The following is a 15,210-nucleotide window of genomic DNA, read 5'->3' as shown; positions in this document are numbered from 1 at the left end:
TGCTGTGGTTTGTTCCATGCTTTTTCTTCAGAATTTGGGATGGAGATTGCTGAAATCCAACTGTCCTAATAACCACTGAGATGAGAAATGCAGCTTTAATAACTGGGACTTCCCATTGGCTGAATTTGTCTTTTCTAGACCTTATACAGGGAAGTGGAGATTCTCTTTGGCACATTAAAAAGCTTCAGTAGGGCCATGAATTCCAGACTCAGGGGATGCAAATGAGGTCTGGTCTGTCACTCTGAAGACATCCCCAGCCAGATGTTCTGCATCATGGCAAAAAAAGAAACATGTCTAAGGAGAAACCAGATAGGAGATGGCTTGATATGAGCATAAGGAAGGAAAATGCACATATCAGAAGAGAAGAAAACATGTTTTTTTCCACTCATTGCTACGAGGAAGAGGCCAACAGGAAATAATGCACGGTGGTTTGATGGAGTGATAGTTTCTATAACAACTTGGTTATTAGTCAAAAAGACCCCAACACACACATTCCCCAGCTCGTCTTTCTCTCACAAGCATAAGCAGGATGCTGTGGTCAACATTCATGACTACGTTACACCCTGCAAGATTAACTGCCCCTTGTTTTGAAAAACAAGTTAACCGCATCCTGAAGGGGAAATCAGGTTTTTCACATACTGAGTTACTGCTGGTTCCAAGACAGCCTCTGCAGAGTGCACAGTACGGGCTGTTTGATTCAGCCTGGCCAGGTCAGTCCCTCAGACCCTGCAGACACCTAGATGAAGCCCCTCACCCTATGCAGAAGGTAAGTGGAATTTGCACAGCAAATCCAAAACCAGCAAAATGCTTATTTCCTGCATTCTACCACCATAATGTGAATCGGGGCAAGAGGTTCCCTAGTATTTTTATCCTGATTTTTTGATGACACCCTGAACCTGCACACCTTTTCCCAGTCTCTCAGGCAAGACTCAGACTCACGGTACCATTTCTGTGTCTTTGTGTACATCAGGGAATGATTCTCCTGAGCTTTCCTTAGGTGTGCCTGAGAGCTTTGGCAGAATTAAAATCCTGCAACATTGCCCAAGCAAAAAGAGGGCTCTACAAATACATGACTACTGAGAGGTAGCATTGACTCATACAGAAATTTGTCAGCCAGATAAAGACTTCGGTCTCTACTGTTCCAAACACCCATCCACACTGCAGCGTGGGGCACCAGAACCCTCATCTCCATCACAAAGAGATTCATGATCTGAGTGATACCTCCATGGTCAGGTTTTTCAGACCTCTCTGTGGGTCACAGGGAAACCTGCCAGTGTGACAACATCTATCTTCATCCTAGATATGAAAAGGAGTGAAGACCTTAAAATGGCCTGGAGGCAGCTCAAGTTCTCGGTAGCTTTTAAGTTTAAGATCCTTTGCACCCCCACAGAGTTCAGCATCAGAATCAGTGCACAAACTTTTGAGTATACTTAGCCCAACGTGTTGAATAATCCCTGTCTTTTTTTTAACAGATTCCAACAAGTCAGTCAGGTGGTTGGAGTGGGGAGAGCATATAAAGCACCCTTCCCTACTAAATATGTGGAAGAAAATATGGCTTTTTTTACTAACAAAGTTTTATTGCTTTAGCTTTCCTGAGTATTTCTAAGTCTTACTACACCTACTGCAATACAATCCCATTTTGAATAAAGAGCTTAAGCCCTTTTACATACACAAAATGGTAAGATTTGCAATACTTTATCAAATTATGTCGTATGACAACTTTCTGTAAATTTAAGCCATTTGGTTGCAGATATCAAATGGTTGTATAGGGTTGTGTTGTATTTTTTATTATATTTCAAGGACTTTTGTTTTTGTCTAGGCATCATTATGGTCATTTCACTGTTAGATTTGTTTTAACTGAAAATAACTGCTGCTGGAAAGGTACTTTGCTTTTCTGTGGAAGAGGTCATTAAAACGATGATGATGTCTAGATTTCAAATGAAAATCTAAACTACTCTGCTACCTCCTGCTAACTCTCTTCATCTGCATGCTACTTAAAGAGAATATCATGTTTTAGATAAGATGAGCTGGTTTACGTTCCTTTCCCAAAAGTACTTCAAGTGCTGTTCAATTTTGTCAATATTAGGAGATTTTAGAATTGTGTTTCTGCTTAGTATAATTTTGTGGTTGTTCTGCTCTAATCTATTTTAATTCTTTCTTGCTTATTTTAATTTAGTGAGATACAGATGGTGTGCTTGGCTGTTGTTTTACCCATCGGTGGTCCTTAGCTCACATCCTGGGGCAGGGACATGTCAGGCCATTTTGACCTGTGTGAAGCATTACATCCCCATTGCTAACGATGACTTATCCCAGTTTAAGCATGCGATTCTTCTCTGACTGCTATTGAGCCTCATGGATATTCTCTGGCAAAAGTTTACAGCTGGTTGTAGGCGGGAGTTACCTCTTCACCTGGCGGGGGGGGCAGGTGTGATAGCTTCTCTAAGTTGCAGGCGCTTCTAAGCAGCCAGTTATCTTTAACTGATGCTGTGGGCAGAATGGAGATGCAGAGAAGTTCACAGAGCCCAGTATGACTCAGAAGCTGCAGCATCTGCGTTTCTACTGACTAGTGCTAGCTGCAATCGTTCAGCTCCAAGGGCTTCTTCACTCCTCGCTGACAGAAAAGAGATTCCTGCCTGAGGAGAGTAAGGTGTTGCATGCCACGCATTTTTGCGGGCTGTTCTGGTTTTACCAAGGGTGAAACTGCTGTAGCAACCAGGAACTTCGAGATTTGACTGTCAGAAGATCCCACCTCCCGACAGCTGCTCAGCCCTTTTGCTGCCAGCAGGTCAGAGCACACAGCATGTTTTGCAGCTTCTCATCATAGAAGGGCACATGCCACCCACAATATGAATTTAAATAAAACCTTTACAGTACTTCCAGGCAAACACCCACCTCCAGCACATGAGGTTTAATCTTATTTCCCCCTGGTGGGCCCCACAGAGTATGTTAACAGCTGGGAGTGGTTTCTTGATGAGCATGTCTAATGGTGATAGCCCTCTCCTGTGGCAGAGAGCATTAAAAGCACCCTCAGTGTACAAGCATCTTCCCAAACATTAAGTGGAAAAACGTCATGAGGAACAAGGAAAACCGAAGAGCAGGTAGAATATTTTGCGTTTTCTTTCGTATTTTTACTTATATATGGGGAGAGGAGCGTTTATGCTTACAGCCTGTAAATTTCTTGCTTCTGCAGAAACATATGGGGATGCCCCCAAGCCAGGTTAAGTATCTCTGAGGCTTCAGTGCCCAGCCTCGCGCAAGACATAGAGGGTGGCGAGTCTTCACGGCCAGAAAGGCTCTGGCAGCACACGGCAGGACTCCCAGTCTCGTTCCTTTAGCGTCCTGGCTTTCTCAGAGCCAGTAAGTGTCACGGAAAAGGAGGCGCTCGGGGCAGTATCGGCGTTTCTGTGGGCTGCCAGAGAAAGTGCTTAGACCAGCCTCAAATGATGCGTAAGGTTTTTTGTAGCCTCTGGCAAACTGTTTCAACACAAATACTCCAACCACATGCAAAACAGAAAAGGAACACCTGCCTGGAACCCCTTTCCAGCTCAGCACACAAACACGCACATATCAGAACCTCAGAAAACCTTGTTTCTTGCTTTTTTTCAGTGATGCCCAGTGTTCTCTAGGGCTGCGATACCTCATTGCCCTCATGTCCTTACTCTGTTTCTGTGAGCAGCACATCAGCCTGGCTTGGGGGTTATTTAGCACTTTCTTGCCAAAGGAGAGCAGGGAAGTTTGCTGTAAGTTGTTCTTAAAATGGGTCTGGATGTAATATGGCTAATGATGCTTATTTCTTACTGCTGTAAAACCCAGCTGGGTGCAAGAGCTGCCTGCGATTATTATCCCGTGGGCTTTTATCCTCTCGTGCGAGGGCTGTGTTGGGAATGAAGAGCATGCATATACTTAAACAGATACTCAAAGCAAGACCCAAAATTTCTAGGAGTTTTAACTTGTTAAAAGTAATTAAAATACATGAAATGAGGTGAAAAAAAATCCCCCCCCCCCTTTTTTTTTCCTCAGACTCCATCAGTGTGTTCTTCTCAATTTAAACTTTATAGCTGAGATGGTAAACCAGGCTTTATTTCACTTTCTGGCCATATAAACTTTTATAGATATTTTTAAGACGATTGACTGATTGTTTTCTTGTTATTACTTTAAACAATATCAAGCTTCATGAGAATGGTAAATATGAAATAACTTTTTGTACAGCTAAACCCTTCTATTGTCTTATACAACATTAAAAATACAATATAATGAAGTCATTACTGCATTCTGCTGGGGCATAATCTGACCTGTCTGTTCTGGGTCCCAAAAATACTAAAAGGTTCCTGATAAAATTAGTTATGACCTAAACTGAATTTCTTTCCTTGATCTCTCCTGCTACCTGCTGGTCAAAGTGTTTATTGTCTCACAACATTTTTGACTTGATGAAATTCAGTAAAGAGGGCAACCGGAAAAATTAGGACCTTACATTGGTGTTGCCTGGCAATTTTCTTCTGTTTATTTTTTTCTTGGTTTCTTTTGCTTATGGGTCTGGTCGCTGGCTTCGCTTCTAGACCGACTGGTTGGCTGAGCTCTCTAAACTCCTTCTGTAGACCATGAGAAGTTTTAGAAACAGCTATGTCAGCTGTTTAAAAAAAGATGGAAATTTCATCCCACTTTAATTAGCAGCGTGTCCTGGCTTTGAGAGGCTGAAGCTTTTCTCCTTTACAGTTTCGGTATAGAAGCTCATTACTGTGGGACAACTGAGTCTTCCTGGAAACTCACCTTTGGGAGAGGCACAAAACAATTATGGAATCAGGTACACCTTCAAACAAGAAGTCATTTCACATTATAACTCTGAGGCTGAGCCTCTGCTGTTCTCCCAACTTTGACAAAAGCTGTTCTACTTAAAAGCCATCCAAGGAGCTTCAGCTGTGTGATGCTAACAGGGTAATGGGCTTGATTTTCCACCTCACCAATTTCAGAATTGTTTCTACTTTCATTTCTATGTTGAGCCGAGAGGCATGCAGCTGGAGAGGCATCCTCATTTGGAGTCCATGGATGTGACAAGGGTGACACCTGTTCTGCCCCTTGATCTCTTTGAAAAATGCATATACTTGTCTGGACCGAAAGGTGTGTGTGGGTTTTGTTAGTGGGTGTGTCACCATGTGAGTTCAGCATCCAAAGTCACCTTTGGAAATGGGATGCAACTGGTGGTGAAACCTGGTAGGTAGAAACCCTGAAGGGCTAAGGATAGGAAAGTCTAATTCCCCTTTCTGTGGAACAGACGCTGAAATTCCATTGCTCTTTCCTTCTGTGGGCAATCAAAGGTTGAGGTTAACTTTGCATCAGAGAAAAAAAAAATCTTTATAAAGCTAAATACCTATTTGAAGGACTGGGCTCTCCTGTATGTGTCATTGAGAGATATGACATTTGTGAATGTTCAAAAATGAGTTTAATGCAGGTTCTGGAGTAATGACTACATTAATAATTTTCTGGGCAGCCTCTGTTGATGTCAACTGTCCTTGTGAGAGGACAGAGAGAGATCATCCATTCCAATGGACTGGATGCTGGCGGTTAATTCTCCTCCAAAAAGAACAAGCAAATAACTCTGTTCTAGCGTTCTGCACCTGGAGAGGGGAGTCGTACCCCAAATGCTCCTTTCCTTCACCACTATGTGTTCCCAGAAAAACCTGCAGGGACACTCGCTGTCCTTGTACTTCCAATGCCCAGAACCTCATCTGCATTTATTCTCAGAAATAAGGAGTTCTTGTCTCTGCTGGAAAAACCGTCTTACCTTTTGCTCTGCTGCTCCAGCTTCTGGCTACAGATAGGTTTCTGTCCAGGTTTTTCACTCCTTGACAAAAAAAAGCTGGGCTGTCTTGGAAAGAGATGCAGACAAGCAGGGCGTTGTTTGTTTGGGGAACTGGGAAAGGTATTTTGAAGATGTGCATGAAGGTCCAGGGGGAGATCTCTGCTCCTGATGTTGTTCTTATTCTGACAGAGAAATTTTGCTGTTAATCCTCGTAGCATTTCTTCGCATGAATGAAGGACAAAACTTGCAGTCAGTGGTCATCTCTGTCAAAACTGAAAGAGACCGTCAACTAGGAAAATCTTTAAAGGAAATCTCAGTTGCCAACTTACCAATTCTTGTTGTATTCCAGTTTTGCAAAATTGTTTTCTTCTTAACAAATTTACAGTGTTAGGCTGCCATTCAGAAGTCTAAAATCTGGAACAGTTTTTTTCTTTTATTTAGTTCATATCAAAAAATCATTGGATTTTTTTCCTTCTGTGACTTATGAACTTCCTTTCTGTGGAGGAAGGCTGAACTATCTAACGCCTGCCATAATGTGATGCGATGTCCACTGCTTCTCCTCACTGTCTGGGACAAACACACCAAAAGCTGACATACTGGTCTAAAAGTGTTGCATTGTGATACCTGATAAAGTACATGTTTCAGCAAGAAAAGGAAAATGGGCATTACAAAAGGCAGGAAAATTGAGGTTGAGAATTTTTATTTTTTTTTTAGATATTTTGAGAGATTCTCTGTGGCTTCTCACTTCTGCTTAAATTTGCATTGCTCTGCACACCTTCTGCAGAGCTTGCGCCGCACTAAGGAATATATGCAAGTGTGTTTACTACTTTCTGCTTGTGTTGAAAAAGTAAGTGTCATGTTTTGTACCAGCTTTACTGTATTTAGTAAGTTAGGGGTTGGTTTGTGCTGCTGAAAGGCTTCATTCAAGAAGAGCAAAGACAAATTATACCAACTTTGGGTTTGGTTTAAGGTTTCTGGAAAGTGGGACTAAAACGTCCTACAGCCCAAGGCAAAGTTTTACTGAGGTTTTAATGTTGCATTTTTCTGGGGGAGGTTCAACAGAATTAACACACGGTTGGGAGGTCAACATTCTGAGAGGAGCAGTTTAAAGGACAGCATCTTTCTGGAGAAGTTAAAAATGCTAGTCCACCAGACAGTGCCTTATCCGTACTGTAGGCATGAGCTGTGTGAGCTTGTTTGTTCAGCATATTATCTCAGACTAACTTATTTTTCTAGATAAAGGTGCGGTGCCTATTTGTTTTGTATTTTATGCCTGCCTGAATTATCGGCTGTCCGATTTACACAGCTCAGAGACTTCTTAGATGGCCGGATTCGTATTGCTGCGCACATCAACACTTACTGTTGCCCACCTTGTATTCCAGACCAAATCTTAAATTACAGACTTCTGAAAGAGTCCATAAGCAGAAGTTAGGCTTTTATCACCAGGTAATTAGTTCCTATCTCAACAATGCAGTCCATCTGGATGTTTTTGCCTTTGCCCTGCTGTCTCTTGAGCATGTAATAGGTGTTTTCAAGGTATTGAAGAGAGGAGGTGGCAGAGCTCAGGGCAGGTGGTGCTTCCCTTCAGCTGAGTAAGTGACGGACCAAGTTTACCTCTGAGCTGAAAAGATTAGTATTTTTGAAATATATTTAATTTCTTGCCTCTTTCTTTGCATTATAATGACCAGTGGTGTGACCGTCAGTGGGGTTGGGTACCATTTTTTTCAGGAGTTTGAGAGATACGCTGTTGTGCAGGGCTGCTTCTATTTGTGCAAAGAATGTCTTGTGTTGTGTTGACAGTTTGGGGGTTTATTATTACTTGCAGAGTACGTAGGTAAATATGCCTGTGAGAATATGATAAAACACTATGCAACTTGCAGTGAGGCACTTGAGAACACACAATATCAAACTTTTTTCACTCTTGGGACTTGAGCTCAGGGTTGCAAGAGGTTTAAATGATTATTGTTTCATATTTCTACTGACTAACAGTATTTTAAAAGCCAAACATAATGTATACCTCCACAAGACTTTTTTTACCCACTAGTAAGGAACATCTCACTTGTAAATAGAAGATGGATCAAGTTTCTGCTTTTAGTGTTGGGCTTGGTTATTAAACCTGGGAGACATGGCTACCTGAGAGATGATCGAGGTGAATTAAATAAATGCTTGCCCATTTTCATAACATAATGAACTGGCAGTTTTTCCAGCCTATTATGTACTACACTATGATTAAGATATCATAGGATATCTCAAGTTAGAAGGGACCCATAAGGATCACGAAGTCCAGCTCACTGCTCCTCGCAGGACTACCTAAAACTAAACGATATGACTAAGAGCATCATCCAGGTGCAACTTGAACTCTGACAGGCTTGGCATCCTGACCGCTTCCCTGGGAGCCTGTTCCAGGGACCAGCCACCCTCTCGGTGAAGAACCTTTTCCTAATGTCCAATGTGAGTGATTCTTAATGGAGAACATGAGTTCATTCTTCTATCTTATCTGCTTCTGAACTTTGAGCTGGACTGTTTTTCAGGATCGACCATAAAGGTTCTTCAGATATTTGTCTTTACAATCTGATGATGTTATTTGTTAACTGGCATAATTTTTTTTTTGTGTAGTTCCTTTGGTTGGCATAATATGTACTTGCAGAAGACCCATGTAGAGTTTGAACTTGGATGTGATCTTCTGCTTCCTGGTTAGAAAAGCATAGAATGGAGGTACGTGTACTTGTTAGAACAGACAGCCAAATGTCTGTGAAGGAGGGTATTTTTATGGTTAAAGACAGTGAGACTGGCAGCACACAGTCTCCTGAGCAATTAGAGATAACCTTATCATGCACCGCTGTAACAATTTGGAATTGCCATTGGACTTCTCAGAAATGAACATCGTTGGCTACAACCCCATCAGTTTGGGATGGATAAATATCATGTCTCTCTAGACCATGTAGTAAAGATTCAAGTATTTCAAAAGTAGGAGAAAGGTACAATGAAAATGAATGACCATGAGAGTGTTTTGCGCTATTACGGTTTAAATTTGAAAGCAGAGGTGTCACTGCACAGATTTTGACATGAGCATTAAGATTTAAACAGTCTTTCATAGCACATCACTTGTCAGCTCCCAGCACGTGACTTTGACTTGTACCATGTTAGTTATTTCACTCTTATGTCAAAAACATTTTTGTACTATTTCACTACTTGTTTTCTTTTGTAGAATGCTCTTTCCTATAGATTCGCCCCAAATCCAAACCGCTGCACCAGCTGCTCAGAAGAAAATCAACTCTATCCCAGCTGAAATCGGGGCAGAATGAAACTTGGTAATTTTGGGGAGGAAATTTAAGGGTGTTCAAAACTGGAATTAAGCCCAAATTAGTAACTTTCACTGCTTTAGCAGACTGAAGGCAGTTTGTTTAATCCAGCACTAGTAAGTGGTGTTGTGTTGCTGGCTTTGAAAGGTATAAATTAATGCTTATATTTTTATTTCAGCACACTGATTGTGCTACAAATAAAGGGCATAACTTATTGTACGTATGTGGCAGAATAATTAAAATCCACTCTTAAAGAGTGAAGAAAGGCAAGTGTTTGCTTTTCTTGTGGACACTAGAAAACAGGTCTGCCTTAGGTCCACAGATGTCCTTAATAAAGATTTTTGTCCTGGCAGCAACAAGATAATTATGCAGGTTTTAATCTTCTCAATAATTCTGAATAAGAAATGAAAATGACATTAATTTCATTCCTGCTTTCTGACCCACCAAGATAATTTCTGCCTGAGTTGACCCGTTCAGATTTGTTCTACTGCCTCAGAAGTTTGTTGTGGGTCGCAAGGGGTGCGGGCTGATCTCAGAAATAATCAGGGCTTTTTTAGGACAATGCCTCATTCTTCTGTCTCCTTAGCTGTGCCTTTTTAAATGGGGATAAAGATTTGAGAGGGACTTAGTGTTTTGGGGGTTTTGTGGCTTTTTTTATTATTATTTTATTCTCAATTTTTAAAATTGACCTGTCCCTATCTTTCTCTCTCTCTCTCTCTCTCTCTTTTTTTTTCTTTTTTTTTTTTTAATGAATCCTCTGCCTTTCTTGGGCTGTTGCTTTTACAGATCGGAATTAGTGAATGCCTTCTGATGAAATGTCTTGGAATATTGGGAACAGCTGCCGTTGTACTGAGCCATGCCCCACATACACGCAGCGTGAGTACCTTTTGCAATGGGGGCCATCCCCGTGTACTGAGGACCGAGGTACACAAGCACCATAGTCAAAGGAGGCTCCCTGAGAACAGCAGTCGGTCTAGGTGTTTTCAGTCTCTCCTTTTATTTCATCATATTGCTAAATATTATTTTCACCCCTGTCTTACTGATCCCTCTAATTTAGCACAAAAGTGGGTATGTGTGATCTGTGCTTGCATTTATAATTCTTATGCTGTTTTCCATGGTCTAAGGCTCTTCACCGTGTCCTGCAGCATGAGCCTTATAATGCAGTTTAAAGACATTGGAAAGTGAGAAATTATACAAAATTTTCCACCAAAAAGGAGACACAGCTTTTGTTTTAATTCCCTGTCCTGAAAAACCTGCCAAACTCCTGGACAGAGTGCGGAAGGAGACTATGAGTTCCCCCTTGAAGTGATCTATTAATTATTATCTTTTACATGCAGAACTCTGAACAGGGCCATTACTGTTTATTTTAATTGACCTATACAGCAGGAGCATAGTTCCCTTAGATATTTGTAATCTTGTTTTCTGTGCAAAGAAGAAATCTGTAGTAGCACTGATGCGGATCAGTTGAGGATGTGCCTTCCCAGGAAAGTAGATACCTGACTTTCCCTGCACACGGGGTCTGGTTTCCCAAGGGGTCATCGAAGCCTTTTGAGCGGAATTGACCAGTTACAGTGTCTTGGCTTGAAGGTTCGTAGGGAGCGAGCCCAGCCCCCCCAGAGACAGTAGGGCTGATGGGGTTTCTGACGCGCCACGGGACTAAAGCACTTTCCTAGGGTAAGGTGAGGTGCTGAGGGTGAGAATGAAAATCTAATATCAGTTCCAAGATATGCACATGAATAGTCTGTTCCAAGGTAATGATGTTAAAATTAATACCGCTAAAGAGAAGCCGGTTACTGGTCCTGCTGGACAGGGATACAGAGTTCATTAAGTACAGGAATCAATGGCACTATGGCACTGAGTAAGACAGAAGGCAGCTGGCTGGGGGTGGGGGGGAGTCTTTAAAACAGAAGAAATATAAAGATTTGATGGGAATTATTGTCTGTGGAAAAGCAAGAGGCAGTTCAACTGAGCTGCAAGAAAATTACATTTTCTTCCTGGTTTAGAGTGGAAGGTAGAGGCACAAAACCATCATAAGAGCAGAGGTTTTGTTTCTCCTTGCTGTTTACCATGGTCCAGCTGGAAAAAAATGGCTAGCAAGCAGCATCCAGAAAGCCACTTGGTGCTTCCAGACACATGCAGGCTGTCTGGGTATTTTTTTCCCCCTAACACAACGAGAATTTGAAAACCAAATCTAATTTGTAAGGAATTTTAAGAAGGGCCGTTTCACCCTGGCTGACTTGCTGCTGACACTGGGCAGGGGGGGGGAGCAGCCCTCACGCTGCAGGGGGTTTGGTGATGTCGCACCTTTCATTCTTCAACCTGTAATTCCAAAATCAGTTGTAGAAAGCTGTGGGAGATTTGTTTGTTGTGTGGTGTTTGGGGGGGGGGGGGGGCGGTGTGGGGTGTTTTGTTGGGGGATTGTTTTGGGGTTTTTTTCTTAATGCAGCAATAACTAGTTAGTAAAATTTCCTGACCAGCATGGGAAGGTTATGAAAACAAGTTGTTGCTCCATTTAACGTCGCAAGGTAGCATGTTGCTCAGAAATACGGGTTTTTCCCTACATCAAAAATACTACAAGAAGGGGGAAGGATGGGCATGTAGGGAGCTAAAATTTTCCAACTTTTTGCTTTCTTTTGAACCCTCATTGGAGTTAATGTGCTTAGATTTCTAACAAGAGCTGATACTAGTGAGAAGTCAAAGGAATTAACAAAGTGAAGTCAGGAGAAAGCTGCAGCGTAGACCTCAGGTAGCCAAACTACTGACAGCCCCCCCCACCACAAGTAACACCTGAAAAAAACCAGCGAGGGTCCGTAACTGCTGCTTGTGTCCCACATCTTGCTTATGTGACCAGGACAAAAGCGAGTGTGTTACGGCTAAGCGCTGTTTCTGTTCACAGTCTTAATTTTGCAATTTCATCTCCAGATTGCCTCAACTCTGTTTTGCCTGTGGTCTGAGAATAATAATCAAGGGGCAACTGACAGTGGACCGTAACTTTGTCCTTCTCAGTCATTCCTGTGTGCTGCCACCGTGTGCTGCATGTCGGAGGGGGACAGGCAAGTTACAGACGACGGGACGTTATCGTGAGCTGCAAAATAATTCTGCCCGCATGCATTGGCACGCCTGAGAGCTGAAAGACTGAGGCAGCGTATTACAAAATAGTTTCCAGTTTTGCTTTTCAAACAGGAATTCAGCCTTCCTTCTTCCCCGAGTAACTCCGTGCAGGGCAATGAAGTGTTGTTTGCATACCTTCCCTATAGAATATTGGTAGGTGTTCATCACCGCGCTTAAAACTCTCAACCTTCCTCCTGCACCCTGTGAGAATTACTTCGTACCTTCACCAGGAAGGTGGCTTTCCCAACAAGCTTTGATAAAACTAGGAAGTTTATTAGGAAAGAACTGCTGTAAAAGAGAACTTACTATTTAAAGGTTCCTAGCGGTGGTTACTTGAGCAGACCCTGTGATTAAATTTGGCGTATCGCTGCCAGATGAGCAAACATCCCTGTTGTGCAGATGTGGAGCTGAGGGACCCGCCTGACGTGGTGTAAGTGAGTGGCCGGGGTCAGAGCGCTCAGCTACTTCTGATCCGGACTCCTGCCCGAACCACAGGATCACCATTTCCCTTTTCAGTTCTTTTTAGATCTTCTACATAATTTTCTCTAAGGTTTTTCCAGACAGTAGATAGCGTATATTATAATAAAGGAGATAAGAATCGGTTGCCTCATTCTAGTTATACTGAAGCTACTATGTACAGGCAAAAAGCCATGAATGCAAAAAATAGCAATTGGGAAATCTTACTCATCTCACAATGTGCTTCTGGTGGCTTGAGCTGAGCAGGGAACAGAACGTAGACAGCGTTTCAGCTGGAGATGTCTCAGAATAATGATACATAAAATTAGTTCAGACTGAAAAATGATTCCTTCCAAAGCAGCCCGAGCATGAAGGTATCAGCTTTCTGTTAAGCCTGAGATGGCTATCATTAATAGTCCAAAGGTCTTATGACACTTAAAACTAAAGCCTGTGTCTTGTTCGAGCTCTGGTTTGGTGACTGTGTTCTGACCCTTGCGTAACTCCTGCGATTCCAGCAGGTTACAGTATCCCACGCCTCCCTTTCCCAGAAACCCAGTTTCCGAGGGATGCTGAAAGGAGGAGTGTTGTGTGCCAGCGGAGAGGCTGAATTTGGGGTTCGCTGGGGGTGACCCGGCTCCCAGAGGCCGGGAGAGCTGCACACTGAGAGCGTCGAAGCAGCGTTATCTAACTGTCCATCCCAGTTCCAGGTTTGTAATAGAAAATGATTCATCTGCCATCACCAAGGAAACCGGGGAGTGTGGCAGAACATGCTACTTACCTCGAGTTAGAGTTTGTGTCCCTTTCCTTTAGAAATCATATGGTTTGTAATACAGAGTTGTTAAGTCATAGGAAAATTCCTACTTGGCCTGAAGTGCTGTCTCTTCTCCTGTGAAAATTTAAGCTTTTTGTTACTAACAGAAAACAACTGGATTTTATGGTACAGTGTCTCACAGATTTTAATTTACTTGTTTCAGGCATGTGTTTTAATTCATTACAGTGATCCATGCACTATGCCTACTGTTTAAAAAAATACAGAAAAAACGTTAATTGTCACAGAAGCTAAATTCAGTAGTTGAAATTAATTTAAGCTAATGTAACCTGTGATACTTTACGTTGCTGGCTTTTTCTATTCCCAGGGAGAAATCTTTCCCCAGGGGGCTGCGATTTGATCTGCATCTGTGCTGTTGAGGGGACGGAGCTGCAAGAGGAAGAGGTGGCGGAGGACGAGCCAGGAGATGGCAGCGGGGCAGATTGCTGCCCACTGCTCCAAGGAGCAGATGAAGTGGATGAAGGAAGGCAGCTTGCCCCTGTGGTGGTATCAATGTTGGAATCCCTGCAGGAAGTAACTTACCGAATTAGATAACATTTCCAACTTGCAGCTCGTTTCTAATTAATTCCTAATGTCTCTGATCCCTCAATTTTTCACGCTGCTGAAGCTGTACGACCCTAAGTAGAGCCGCTGAGCGCTGCAGGTCCGTATTGCGTTGCAGTGACTCTTCGCTGTGGCTCTTGCCAGTGGAATTGGCTGAGCAAGTTTAGGAATTGCACTGAGCCCAGAGAGTTTTGTTCTCAAGCATTTGCTGAATATGCTCAGCAACTTGGGGCTGCAGTGAGAGATTTGTCACCTCTGTCAGTCTTTAGAAACCACTGTGATGGTTGGTGTCACTTATATTGCGTGACTGGCAAGGAGTAGGAGGATTTTTAGGCTCGGTTTATGGCAGAGTAGAGATGCATTTACTTGCATGGGAAAGAGCAGGTTTTCCAGCTGAATGAGTGCAGCGTGTTTCCCAAAGGGAGCTGCAGTGACTGGGAGCATCATCCGGCTCTGCTCACCAGCACGGTGGTGTGAGAGCAGCCGGAGCAGCCGATCCCACTGACCTGTAGTGTGTGGAGATAGTCAGCGTTATCTGCGCATCTCCTGTGCCACTTCAGCAGAACCTCACCCCACCTGATAAAAAGCCCTATCTTGTTGCCTGTGTTTCCTGATTTCCACATGTTATATAGAACATATAAAATACTTTTGACTCCTGATGGGTGGTGACCTAGCCGCTCCCCTAGCGAGTCCTTGTTTCTTCCTTAGTGACTTCTAGCATTAAATACAAAACTGAAGCTCACATCAACAGGAGAAACCTCGGGAGACCTCAGCTCGGACTGGCGTGGCCCACACTGAGCAAGGGTGGCCACTTTGTCACGTGTCCCAGCTGCTGCTTGACAGGGGACTTACAGAAGGAGATGCATGGGAAGGTCACCCCATGTGGCAAAATGAAATGAATGGTGTTTGCTGTCTTCTTGTTTGTTAGTTCTTGAGGTTTTTCCTGATACTGACCATATCAATATTATTCAGCCACCAGAGATGTATTGCTATAAAATAAATAGTGTTCATTAGAGAACACTGCATGGAGGAGGTGGCACGAGATGACTAGCTGTGACTGAAGTTTCCTTATCCATGTGCCTTGAAGACTGAGCTAGAGGGATTAGCTTCCCCTTGTGAGTAAAGGAAAGCATCAGTTTTACTCGGAGCTTCCCCAAAATATGTGTAGTAGA

The 15,210-nt window shown here is 42.8% G+C and overlaps 1 long non-coding RNA gene across 7 annotated transcripts; it reads left to right on the top strand.

Annotated features, from left to right (window-relative positions):
- The first annotated feature begins 843 nt into the window (after window positions 1-843).
- On the top strand, window positions 844-15,067 carry LOC130160305 (uncharacterized). 7 transcript variants are annotated; one of them, XR_008825981.1, is made up of 5 exons: window positions 844-3,098; window positions 9,006-9,108; window positions 9,886-9,975; window positions 12,022-13,373; window positions 13,803-15,067. It is a non-coding gene; the product is annotated as an uncharacterized LOC130160305 (long non-coding RNA). The 7 variants fall into 7 exon arrangements; XR_008825982.1 differs by adding an exon at window positions 8,414-8,512 and having other exon boundaries at window positions 855-3,098; window positions 12,022-15,067; XR_008825980.1 differs by lacking the exon at window positions 844-3,098 and adding exons at window positions 6,664-7,946; window positions 8,414-8,512 and having other exon boundaries at window positions 12,022-15,067.
- The last annotated feature ends 143 nt before the right edge of the window (window positions 15,068-15,210 follow it).

This window comes from Falco biarmicus, chromosome 17, assembly GCF_023638135.1.
Source record: "Falco biarmicus isolate bFalBia1 chromosome 17, bFalBia1.pri, whole genome shotgun sequence".
NCBI lineage: Eukaryota > Metazoa > Chordata > Aves > Falconiformes > Falconidae > Falco > Falco biarmicus.
Note: the sequence above shows the minus strand (reverse complement) of the source record. Positions and strands in the feature narration are given on the sequence as shown.